Here is a 13,086-nt window from a genome sequence, read left to right as displayed (position 1 = left end):
TTGTGAATTTATGAAACCTGTAGCGGTGGAAAAATATTTTGATGTGGGGCGCCGTCCTCAAACAATCACATGGCTTTCACTGTAATGGCTACTGTAAATCAGACAGTGCAGTTAGATTTACAAGAATTGAAGCTTTCCATCGATATAAGACACTTGTGCGTAACTAAATCTTTAATAACTGTTGAAGTAATATGACTACAGGTTCATCTGCTTCACCTAAAGCCAATTATTTTGGGAAGATGAAATATAACACCAAGTGCTAAAAATCAGTATCTTGATAATATGTGTGGAATGCTTGATAATGTATGTGATATCAACAGAGGTATATTTTCTGGGTGATTAAAATATTGACTGGCTTTCATCAAGCTGCCCACTCAATAAAAAGCTTCAAAACGGTAACCAGTGCCTGAAACCTGGTTCAGGTTATTAGTCAACCTACCAGGGTATTTACAAACAGCACAGGAAAAAAATTATCAACATCTATTGATCACATCTTTACTAATGCTGCAGAAATGTGCTTTAAGTTATGGTATAGGGGACGGTTGGGTACCACTTGGGCAAAAAAACAGGGAAAATGCAGCGCGGCAAATGAAAAACCTGTTATGGCTGCTGTCCCTGTACAGGGATCAACATCAGGGGAAATTTCAGAGTGACAACTAAAAATACAATTTCGTAACATTAAACATTCTTGAAAATGCAAGTCTCTTACACCCTTCAAAAGATTAGAATCTTGGTAATCAAACTACGATTTCCAATTTAAAATAGCTATTACAGAGAACAAATCCCATGCTTTTGTTTGAGAAGAGTAATCAAGAACAGAAACATTTTCTGCCATGACAGTTTTTACACATTTACATCTGAAGGTAAAATGATGACTTACATTCTGATATCTTGCTCTTATTTCTCTTCCTGAGTATCCCATTGATCAAATGAAGTGCCGTTTTCTTTGATAAAATTCATTTTTATAGCCTAAATCTAAACATTTGGTAAACTATTTGTGCAGTGAATTCCATCTCTATCATTTTTTTTTACGGAGCATTCAGCGTGATTCGCCCCTGTAAACAATTGTTTACATAGTCATGGTGGGTGTCAGTGCATTCCTATGGATGTTTGCAACACAGTCAAACGACGTTGTTTTTTTGCGGGGAGAATTGACCAAAGTGAGCTGATTTGAAGACAACGAAAAATGACTACCTGACGCACCAATAATTTTAGCGAAGCTTCATTGATTGACTATAGTTCTGCCCAATGACCACTGATCTTCTTGAAATCGAGCTGGGTAGATAGCCAATGAGCTGAGGTAAACGCCAGTATGTAATGGTTTGGGGTTGGACCACAATTCCTTGGTTGTAATCGCACGCGCAGGGAACTCCATTTTCGCCTTGACGATCAGAGGGGTTGCTGTAAGTCTTTTTACGCGCAGCTGTATTTCGGAAAGTTGTAGTTTCAACGATTTCATTGAACATATCCTGGCGAATACTTTACAGCGAAGTCAAACTCTAAAGTGAAAGTGAGACAGATTTTTTTGTTTGAGGAATCTTGGAATGTTATCATTGAAACGAACTGAGGAGCTGTTTCTGCAAGGACAGGACGTACTTCTGGACGGGTAAGTGCTAATGCCGGTTAATGAAATATAAAAAAAAAAATATATATATATATATATATAAAAAATAAAAATGTCCAATGAAATGTGTACTTTGTTTTTGTGTGTGTGTGTGTGTGTTGGTTTGTTTGTGTGTGTGTGTGTGTAATATATATATATATATATTACTGCAGGCATGAATGTGCCTCAGAGCCAAAAGGGCACAGCATGGAGGCGTCGTTGTGTTCTGTGTCGCATGAAATGCACCACTTGTTCAGTTTGTCTCTGCTTTACATCAGAAAGAGACTGCTATGGGACATGGCACAGGCAGCAAAATATTGTGACGAGGACTTCCAAGGGGTGTGTACAGTTTTTTTTTTATATTTATTTTCTAATATAAAAAATAAAAAAATGTGTGTGTGTGTGTGTTAGAATTGCTTTTTGATATGTTTTATATAGTTATTTGCATTGCTGTATATAGTTATAGGTCATTTCACCAATTCGGCCACTTGGGTACATTTGGGCAACTTGTGTGGGACACCTGGGTAACTTCATGCTAAATGTCATGTAGCTCACCCATTCCTGAAGTTATCAGTCTCAAACTTTGCACACCTACAGTTGCCCTCGTGTGTTACCCATCAAAATTATCTCCAGCATCCTATCTGACTTTGTGGCTATTCTAGTACATGTGAAAGATGATGCTACAACAATAAAAAACAGAAAACGTATGCTCTTTCTTTCTCTTTTCTTCCACCAGATCTACTGTGTTATATTCTCCTACATTCACAAACTTCAGAATGTTTCCATTCAAATGATACCAAGAATATGCATATCCTTGCCTCTGGGGCTGAGCTACAGGCAGTTAGATTAGGGTACGTCTTCAGGTGGAAATTGAGAACAAAGGGTTGCAGCCTTAACAGGTTTTAACAGCTTACAGATGGTAGACAATTAAGGTTACAGTTATGAAAACTTAGTACACTACAGAGGCCTTTCTACTGACTCTAAAAAACACCAAAAGAAAGATTCCCAGTTTCCCTGCTCATCTATGTGAATGTGCCTTAGGCATGCTGCAAGGAGGCATGAGGACTGCAGATGTGGCCAGGGCAATAAATTGCAATGTATGTACTGTGAAACGCCTAAGACAGCGCTACAGGGAGACAAAACGGACAGCTGATCGTCCTCGCAGTGGCAGAGCAAGTGTAACTAAACCTGGATTGGTACATCAGAACATCACACCTGATAGGTGTGGTACAGGATGGCAACAACAACTGCTCGAGTTACACCAGGAACACACAATCCCTCCATCAGTGCTCAGACTGTCCACAATAGGCTGAGAGAGGGTGGACTGAGGGCTTGTAGGTCTGTTGTAAGGCAAGTCCTCACCAGACATCATCGGTAACCTATGGGTAAAAATCCACTGTCGCTGGACCAAACCGAACTGGCAAGAAGTACTCTTCACTGACGGGACGCGGTTTTGTCTCACCGGGGGTGATGGTCAGATTCACGTTTATCGTTGAAGGAACGAGTGTTACATCGAGGCCTGTACTCTGGAGCGGAATCGATTTGGAGGTGGAGGGACCATCATGGTCTGGCGTTGTGTCACAGCATCATCGGACTGTCACAGCATCATCGGACTGAGCTTTTTGTCATTGCAGGCAATGCCAACGCTGTTGCAGGGAAGACATCCTTGTCTGTGGAACTTGTTCAGTTTTTGTCTCAGTTGTTGAATCTTGTTACGTGGTCCTTCTGTGGCTCAGTTGGTAGAGCATGGCGCTTGTAACGCCAGGGTAGTGGGTTCGATTCCCGGGACCACCCATACGTAGAATGTATGCACACATGACTGTAAGTCGCTTTGGATAAAAGCGTCAGCTCAATGGCATATATTATTATTATATTATTATATTATTATTCATTAAAATATTTACACATGTTAAATGCGCAACCAGAGGGGAAAGAAAATGTAGTATGCTTCCCTTGCCCTCCATTTGCCAAATCTGACCATAACTCTATCCTCCTCATTCCTTCTTACTGGCAAACATGTAAGCAGGACACACCAGTGACTCTGTCTAAAAAAAAAAAAAAAGTGGTCAAATGAAGTAGATGCTAAACTACTGAACTGTTTTGCCAGCACATACTGGAATATGTTACGGGATTCTTCCGATGGCATTGAGGAGTACACCACATCTGGCTTTATCAGTAAGTACATTGAAAACGTTGTCCTCACAGTGACTGTACATACATACCCCAACTGGAAGCCATGGATTACAGGCAACATTTGAAAAGGTTAGAGCTGCGGCTTTCCCAGGTGAGGGACTCTAACCTGGAAGCTTACAAGAAATCCTGCTATGCCCTCAGGTAAAGCAGGTAAAACAGGTAAAGCACCAATACAGGAGTAAGATTGAATTGTAAAACACCGGCTCTGATGCTCGTCGCTTGTGGCAGGGCCTGCAAACTATTACAGACTACAAAGGGAAGCACAGCCGCAAGCTGCCCAGTTATACAAGCCTACCAGACGAGCTAAAGCACATCTATGCTCGCTTTGATGCAAGCATCACTGAGGCATGCATGAGAGCTTCAGCTGCTCTCGACGACTGTGTGATCATGCTCTCCGTAGCCGACGTGAGTAAGATCTTTAAGCAGGTCAACATTCGCAAGGCCGCTGGGCCAGACTGATTACCAGGATGTGTGCTCTGGGCATGTGCTGACCGGTGTCTTCACCGGTGTCTTCACTGCCATTTGACATGTCCCTGACTGAGTCTGTGATACCAACATGCTCCAAGCTGGCCACCATAGTCCCTGTCCCCAAGAGCACTAAGGTAACATGCCTAAAGGAATACAGACCCATAGCACTCTCATCCATAGCCATGAAGTGCTTTGAAAGGCTGGTAATGGCTCACATTAATACCATTATCCCAGAAACCATAGACCCACTCCAATTTGCATACTGCACGAACAGATCCACAGATGATGTATCTCTATTGTGCGCCACACTGCCCTTTCCCACCTGGACAAAAGTAACACCTACTTGAAAATGCTATTCATTGACTACAGCTCAGCGTTCCACACCATAGTGCCCTCAAAACTCCTCACGAAGCTAAGGATCCTGGGACTAAACACTTCCCTCTGCAACTGGATCCTGGACTTCCTGACTCCCAGGTGGTGACGGTAGGTAGTAACACATAAGCCACGCTGATCATCAACACTGGAGCCCCTCAGGGGTGCGTGCTTAGTCCCCTCCTGTACTCCCTGTTCACCCACAACTGCATGGCACGACTCCAACACCATCATTAAGTTTGATGACGACGCAACAGCGGTAGGCCCTGTCACCACCAATGATGAGACAGCCTATAGGGAGGAGGTGGCCTGGTGGTGCCAGAATAACAACCTCTCCCTCAACGTGATCAAGACAAAGGAGATGATTGTGGACTACAGGAAAAGGAGGACCGAGCATATCCCCAGTCTTATTGGGGGCTGTAGTGGAGCAGTGTCATGCCTTGTTCATTGTATTTTGTGTTTTTGGTATATGTTTGGGTGGCCAGGGTGTGACATGGGTTTATATGTTGTGTTTCGTATTGAGGTTTGTATTATTTGGGATTGTGTATGATTAGGGGTGTGTCTAGTTAGGCTTGGCTGCCTAAGGCGATTCTCAATTGGAGTCAGGTGATTCTTGTTGTCTCGGATTGGGAACCGTATTTAGGTAGCCTGAGTGCGCTTTGTATTTTGTGGGTGTTTGTTCCTGTCTCTGTGTTGTAGTCACCAGATAGGCTGTAATTAGTTTCACGTTTCGTTTCTTGTTTTCTTATATCAGTATTTTTCATGTACCGTTTTCATTTCATTAAAGTCATGAGTAACCTAACACGCCACATTTCGGTCTGCCTCTCTTCATTCAACAGACGAACGTCGTTACAGAAACACCCACCACTCACAGACCGAGCAGCGTGTGAACTGGCAGGATCTAAAGGAGGACGTTATATGGACAGCAGAAGTATGGAGTAGTATACTACGTGTGAAGAAATCGACAGGTGGGCGGCCGACCCAGAGCGAGTGCAGGAGACGAACGTCGTTACAAGCAGGTTGAGAGCTTCAAGTTCCTTGGTGTCACCAACATCACCAACAAACTAGAATGGGCCAAACACGCCAATACATTCGTGAAAATGGAACAAAAAAACAAAAATGTTTTTGGGCACCGGTCCTCAGATCCTCACAAGGATCTACATCCACCATCAAGAGCATCACTGGTTGCATCACTGCCTGGTACAGCAACTGCTCGGTCTCTTGACCGCAAGGCAATACAGGGGATGGTGGGTACAGCCCAGTACATCATTGGGACTTAGCTGCCTGCCATCCAGGACCTCTACACCAGGCGGTGTCAGAGGAAGGCCCTAAAAATAGTCAAAAACCTCAGCCACCCCAGTCATTGACTGTTCTCTCTGCTACCGCATGGCAAGCTGTACCGGAGTGCCAAGTCTAGGACTAAAAGGCTTCTGAACAGTTTTTACCCCCAAGCCATAAGTCTCCTGAACCGGTAATCAAATGGTTACCCGGACAATTTGCATTGTGTCCCGCCAATCCCTCTTTTACGCTGCTGTTACTCTGTTTATCATCTATGCATAGTCACTTCAACTATACCTACATGCGCATATTACCTCAACTAACCGGTGGCCATCGCACATTGACTCTGTACCGGTACCCCCTGTATATAGCTTCCACATTGACTCTGTACCAGTATCACCTGTATATAGTTTCCACATTGACTCTGTACCAGTACCCCCTGTATATAGCTTCCACATTGACTCTGTACCGGTACCCCCTGTATATAGCCTACACATTGACTCTGTACAGGTACCCCCTGTATATAGCTTCCACATTGACTCTGTACCGGTACCCCCTGTATATAGCCTACACATTGACTCTGTACCGTAACACCCTGTATATAGCCTCCACATTGACTCTGTACCGGTACCCCCTGTATATAGCCTACACATTGACTCTGTACCGTAACACCCTGTATATAGCCTCCACATTGACTCTGTACCGGTACCCCCTGTATATAGCCTACACATTGACTCTGTACCGGTACCCCCTGTATATAGCCTCCACATTGACTCTGTACCGGTACCACCAGTATATAGCCTCTACATTGACTCTGTACCGGTACCCCCTATATATAGCTTCCACATTGACTCTGTACCGGTACCCCCTGTATATAGCCTCCACATTGACTCTGTACCGGTACCACCAGTATATAGCCTCTACATTGACTCTGTACCGGTACCCCCTGTATATAGCTTCCACATTGACTCTGTACCGGTACCCCCTGTATATAGCCTACACATTGACTCTGTACCGGTACCCCCTGTATATAGCCTCCACATTGACTCTGTACCAGTACCCCCTGTATATAGCCTCCACATTGACTCTAACTGTACCCCCTGTATATAGCTTCCACATTGACTCTGTACCGGTACCCCCTGTATATAGCCTACACATTGACTCTGTACCGGTACCCCCTGTATATAGCCTCCACATTGACTCTGTACCGGTACCCCCTGTATATAGCTTCCACATTGACTCTGTACCGGTACCCCCTGTATATAGCCTACACATTGACTCTGTACCGGTACCCCCTGTATATAGCTTCCACATTGACTCTGTACAGGTACCCCCTCACTACTGTTATTTTCAATGTCATTTCCTTTTTCTTTTCTATTTTTTACTATTGTTTATCTAGTTCCTCTTTTTTACTTAAAAAATGTAACTGTTGGTTAAGGGCTTGTAAGTAAACATTTCATTGTACAGTTTACACCTGTTGTTTTCGGCATGCATGACAAATACATTATGATTTGATTTAACTAATAGAAACATTCCAATCCAGCTAAACAATGGATATATAGCATTTAGCAAAAAAATACATAACAAATTCTAGCCAACATTCATACACATATGTAAAATATATTCATTTAAATCTGAGAACAGTGCTATTTTACACACACACACACACACACACACACGTACGCACACACACACACACACACACACACACACACACACACACACACACACACACACACACACACACACACACACACACACGTACGCACACACACACACATACGCACACACACACACACACACGTACGCACACACACACACACGTACGCACACACACACACACGTGTACACACACAAACACACACGTGTACACACACACACACACACACACACACACACACACACACACACACACACACACACACACACACACACACACACACACACACACACACACACATATGTGTACACACACACTCACACACGCACACACACACATATGTGTATATACACACACACACACACACACACACACACACACACACACACATATGTGTACACACACACACACACGCACATATGTGTACACACACACACACACACACACACACACACACACACACACACACACACACACACACACACATATGTGTACAAACACACACACATATGTGTACAACACACACACACACACACATATGTGCACACACACACACACACACACACACACACACACACACACACACACACACACACACATATGTGTACACACACACACACACACACACACACACACACACACACACACACACACACACACACACACACACACACACACACACACACACACACACACACACACACACACATATGTGTACACACACACACACACATATGTGTACACACACACACACATATGTGTACACACACACACACATATGTGTACACACACACACACACATATGTGTACACACACACACACATAAACATAAACACACACACACGTACACACACAAGAGAAGGCCAATATGCTTCCATTCTCGCCCATGCTCAGCGTTCCCCTGAGAACTCATTTATCACCACTTAGGTCTCTTTTTATTTTGAAGAGGTTGGGTAGTATGTGACGGAGAGTCTTTGTGTGGTTGTGTGTTTGTCTGTCTTCATGCATTTGCGTGTGTGTGTGTGTTCGTTTGTGTGTGTGTGTGTGCGTGCATGCGTTGGAGCAGGTGTGATGTGAGGGAATGTGCACCATTGCAGTATTGTGTGTGTGTGTGTGTATCTTCATAACGTCACAACACATACTTGTGCAGCCCAGTCACATTGGGGTCTCCCAGCAGGGACGACTCTCCTCCTGTAGTATTCTCTAATACACTTTAAAACAGCCGTAGCCAGATACTCATTCATAGTTATCCTGTTATTGCCAAAAAGTGATTGATCGTATTGGAGCCCATGCGGTAGAGCAATCCAACCAAACCTAGTTGTAGAGATACCAGATGGTGAACAGCTGTGTTATCGTTTTGTTACCGTTGTTATCACTCGGTTATCATTGTGTTATCACTCTGTTATCATTGTGTTATCGTTGTTATGACTCTGTTATTGTTGTGTTATCATTGTTATCACTCTGTTATTGCTGTGTTATCGTTGTTATCACTCTGTTATCATTGTGTTATCATTGTTATCACTCTATTGTTGTGTTATCATTGTGTTATCACTCTGTTATCATTGTGTTATCGTTGTTGTCACTCTGTTATTGTTGTGTTATCATTGTTATGACTCTGTTATTGTTGTGTTATCATTGTTATCACTCTGTTATTGTTGTGTTATCATTGTTATCACTCTGTTATTGCTGTGGTATCGTTGTTATCACTCTGTTATCATTATGTTATCATTGTTATCACTCTGTTATTGTTGTGTTATCATTGTTATCATTGTTATCACTCGGTTATCATTGTGTTATCACTCTGTAATCATTGTGTTATCATTGTTATCACTCTGTTATCATTGTGTTATCGTTGTTATGACTCTGTTATTGTTGTGTTATCATTGTTATCACTCTGTTATTGCTGTGTTATCGTTGTTATCACTCTGTTATCATTGTGTTATCATTGTGTTATCGTTGTTGGCACTCTGTTATTGTTGTGTTATCATTGTTATCACTCTGTTATCATTGTGTTATCACTCTGTTATCACTCTGTTATCACTCTGTTATTGTTGTTATCACTCTGTTATTGTTGTGTTATCATTGTCATCACTCTGTTATTGTTGTGTTATCGTTGGTATCACTATGTTATCATTGTGTTATCATTGTTATCACTCTGTTATTGTTGTGTTATCATTGTTATCACTCTGTTATTGTTGTGTTATCATTGTTATCACTCTGTTATTGTTGTGTTATCATTGTTATCACTCTGTTATTGTTGTGTTATCATTGTTATCACTCTGTTATTGTTGTGTTATCATTGTCATCATATAATATCACTGTATAATATCACAGTATTTTATATTATTATTTTTATTTATTTTTATTTACATTTACATTACATTTAAGTAATTTAGCAGACGCTCTTATCCAGAGCGACTTACAAATTGGTGCATTCACCTTATGACATCCAGTGGAACAGCCACTTTACAATAGTGCATCTAAATCTTTTAGGGGGGTGAGAAGGATTACTTATCCTATCCTAGGTATTCCTTAAAGAGGTGGGGTTTCAGGTGTCTCCGGAAGGTGGTGATTGACTCCGCTGTCCTGGCGTCGTGAGGGAGTTTGTTCCACCATTGGGGGCCAGAGCAGCGAACAATTTTGACTGGGCTGAGCGGGAACTGTACTTCCTCAGTGGTAGGGAGGCGAGCAGGCCAGAGTTGGATGAACGCAGTGCCCTTGTTTGGGTGTAGGGCCTGATCAGAGCCTGGAGGTACTGAGGTGCCGTTCCCCTCACAGCTCCGTAGGCAAGCACCATGGTCTTGTAGCGGATGCGAGCTTCAACTGGAAGCCAGTGGAGAGAGCGGAGGAGCGGGGTGACGTGAGAGAACTTGGGAAGGTTGAACACCAGACGGGCTGCGGCGTTCTGGATGAGTTGTAGGGGTTTAATGGCACAGGCAGGGAGCCCAGCCAACAGCGAGTTGCAGTAATCCAGACGGGAGATGACAAGTGCCTGGATTAGGACCTGCGCCGCTTCCTGTGTGAGGCAGGGTCGAACTCTGCGGATGTTGTAGAGCATGAACCTACAGGAACGGGCCACCGCCTTGATGTTAGTTGAGAACGACAGGGTGTTGTCCAGGATCACACCAAGGTTCTTAGCGCTCTGGGAGGAGGACACAATGGAGTTGTCAACCGTGATGGCGAGATCATGGAACGGGCAGTCCTTCCCCGGGAGGAAGAGCAGCTCCGTCTTGCCGAGGTTCAGCTTGAGGTGGTGATCCGTCATCCACACTGATATGTCTGCCAGACATGCAGAGATGCGATTCGCCACCTGGTCATCAGAAGGGGGAAAGGAGAAGATTAATTGTGTGTCGTCTGCATAGCAATGATAGGAGAGACCATGTGAGGTTATGACAGAGCCAAGTGACTTGGTGTATAGCGAGAATAGGAGAGGGCCTAGAACAGAGCCCTGTGGGACACCAGTGGTGAGAGCGCGTGGTGAGGAGACAGATTCTCGCCACGCCACCTGGTAGGAGCGACCTGTCAGGTAGGACGCAATCCAAGCGTGGACCGCGCCGGAGATGCCCAACTCGGAGAGGGTGAAGAGGAGGATCTGATGGTTCACAGTATCGAAGGCAGCCGATAGGTCTAGAAGGATGAGAGCAGAGGAGAGAGAGTTAGCTTTAGCAGTGCGGAGCGCCTCCGTGATGCAGAGAAGAGCAGTCTCAGTTGAATGACTAGTCTTGAAACCTGACTGATTTGGATCAAGAAGGTCATTCTGAGAGAGATAGCGGTAGAGCTGGCCAAGGACGGCACGTTCAAGAGTTTTGGAGAGAAAAGAAAGAAGGGATACTGGTCTGTAGTTGTTGACATCGGAGGGATCGAGTGTAGGTTTTTTCAGAAGGGGTGCAACTCTCGCTCTCTTGAGGACGGAAGGGACGTAGCCAGCGGTCAGGGATGAGTTGATGAGCGAGGTGAGGTAAGGGAGAAGGTCTCCGGAAATGGTCTGGAGAAGAGAGGAGGGGATAGGGTCAAGCGGGCAGGTTGTTGGGCGGCCGGCCGTCACAAGACGCGAGATTTCATCTGGAGAGAGGGAGAAAGAGGTCAGAGCACAGGGTAGGGCAGTGTGAGCAGAACCAGCGGTGTCGTTTGACTTCAAAATGGTTGACAAAGTAATCTGCAGAGAGGGAGGAGGGGGGAGGGGGAGGAGGATTCAGGAGGGAGGAGAAGGTGGCAAAGAGCTTCCTAGGGTTAGATGCAGATGCTTGGAATTTAGAGTGGTAGAAAGTGGCTTTAGCAGCAGAGACAGAGGAGGAAAATGTAGAGAGGAGGGAGTGAAAGGATGCCAGGTCCGCAGGGAGGCGAGTTTTCCTCCATTTCCGCTCGGCTGCCCGGAGCCCTGTTCTGTGAGCTCGCAATGAGTCGTCGAGCCACGGAGCGGGGGAGGGGAGGACCGAGCCGGCCTGGAGGATAGGGGACATAGAGAGTCAAAGGATGCAGAAAGGGAGGAGAGGAGGGTTGAGGAGGCAGAATCAGGAGATAGGTTGGAGAAGGTTTGAGCAGAGGGAAGAGATGATAGGATGGAAGAGGAGAGAGTAGCGGGGGAGAGAGAGCGAAGGAGAGAGAGCGAAGGTTGGGACGGCGCTATACCATCCGATTAGGGGCAGTGTGGGAAGTGTTGGATGAGAGCGAGAGGGAAAAGGATACAAGGTAGTGGTCGGAGACTTGGTGGGGAGTTGCAATGGGGTTAGTGGAAGAACAGCATCTAGTAAAGATGAGGTCGAGCGTATTGCCTGCCTTGTGAGTAGGGGGAAGGTGAGAGGGTGAGGTCAAAAGAGGAGAGGAGTGGAAAGAAGGAGGCAGAGAGGAATGAGTCAAAGGTAGACGTGGGGAGGTTAAAGTCGCCCAGAACTGTGAGAGGTGAGCCGTCCTCAGGAAAGGAGCTTATCAAGGCATCAAGCTCATTGATGAACTCTCCGAGGGAACCTGGAGGGCGATAAATGATAAGGATGTTAAGCTTGAAAGGGCTGGTAACTGTGACAGCATGGAATTCAAAGGAGGCGATAGACAGATGGGTAAGGGGAGAAAGAGAGAATGACCACTTGGGAGAGATGAGGATCCCGGTGCCACCACCCCGCTGACCAGAAGCTCTCGGGGTGTGTGAGAACACGTGGGTGGACGAGGAGAGAGCAGTAGGAGTAGCAGTGTTATCTGTGGTGATCCATGTTTCCGTCAGTGCCAAGAAGTCGAGGGACTGGAGGGAGGCATAGGCTGAGATGAACTCTGCCTTGTTGGCCGCAGATCGGCAGTTCCAGAGGCTACCGGAGACCTGGAACTCCACGTGGGTCGTGCGCGCTGGGACCACCAGATTAGGGTGGCCGCGGCCATGCGGTGTGGAGCGTTTGTATGGTCTGTGCAGAGAGGAGAGAACAGGGATAGACAGACACATAGTTGACAGGCTACAGAAGAGGCTATGCTAATGCAAGGAGATTGGAATGACAAGTGGACTACACGTCTCGAATGTTCAGAAAGT

The sequence above is a fragment of the Oncorhynchus keta genome, chromosome 34, assembly GCF_023373465.1.
Source record: "Oncorhynchus keta strain PuntledgeMale-10-30-2019 chromosome 34, Oket_V2, whole genome shotgun sequence".
In the NCBI taxonomy this organism is placed as follows: Eukaryota; Metazoa; Chordata; class Actinopteri; order Salmoniformes; family Salmonidae; genus Oncorhynchus; species Oncorhynchus keta.
This window is presented reverse-complemented; position numbering follows the sequence as displayed.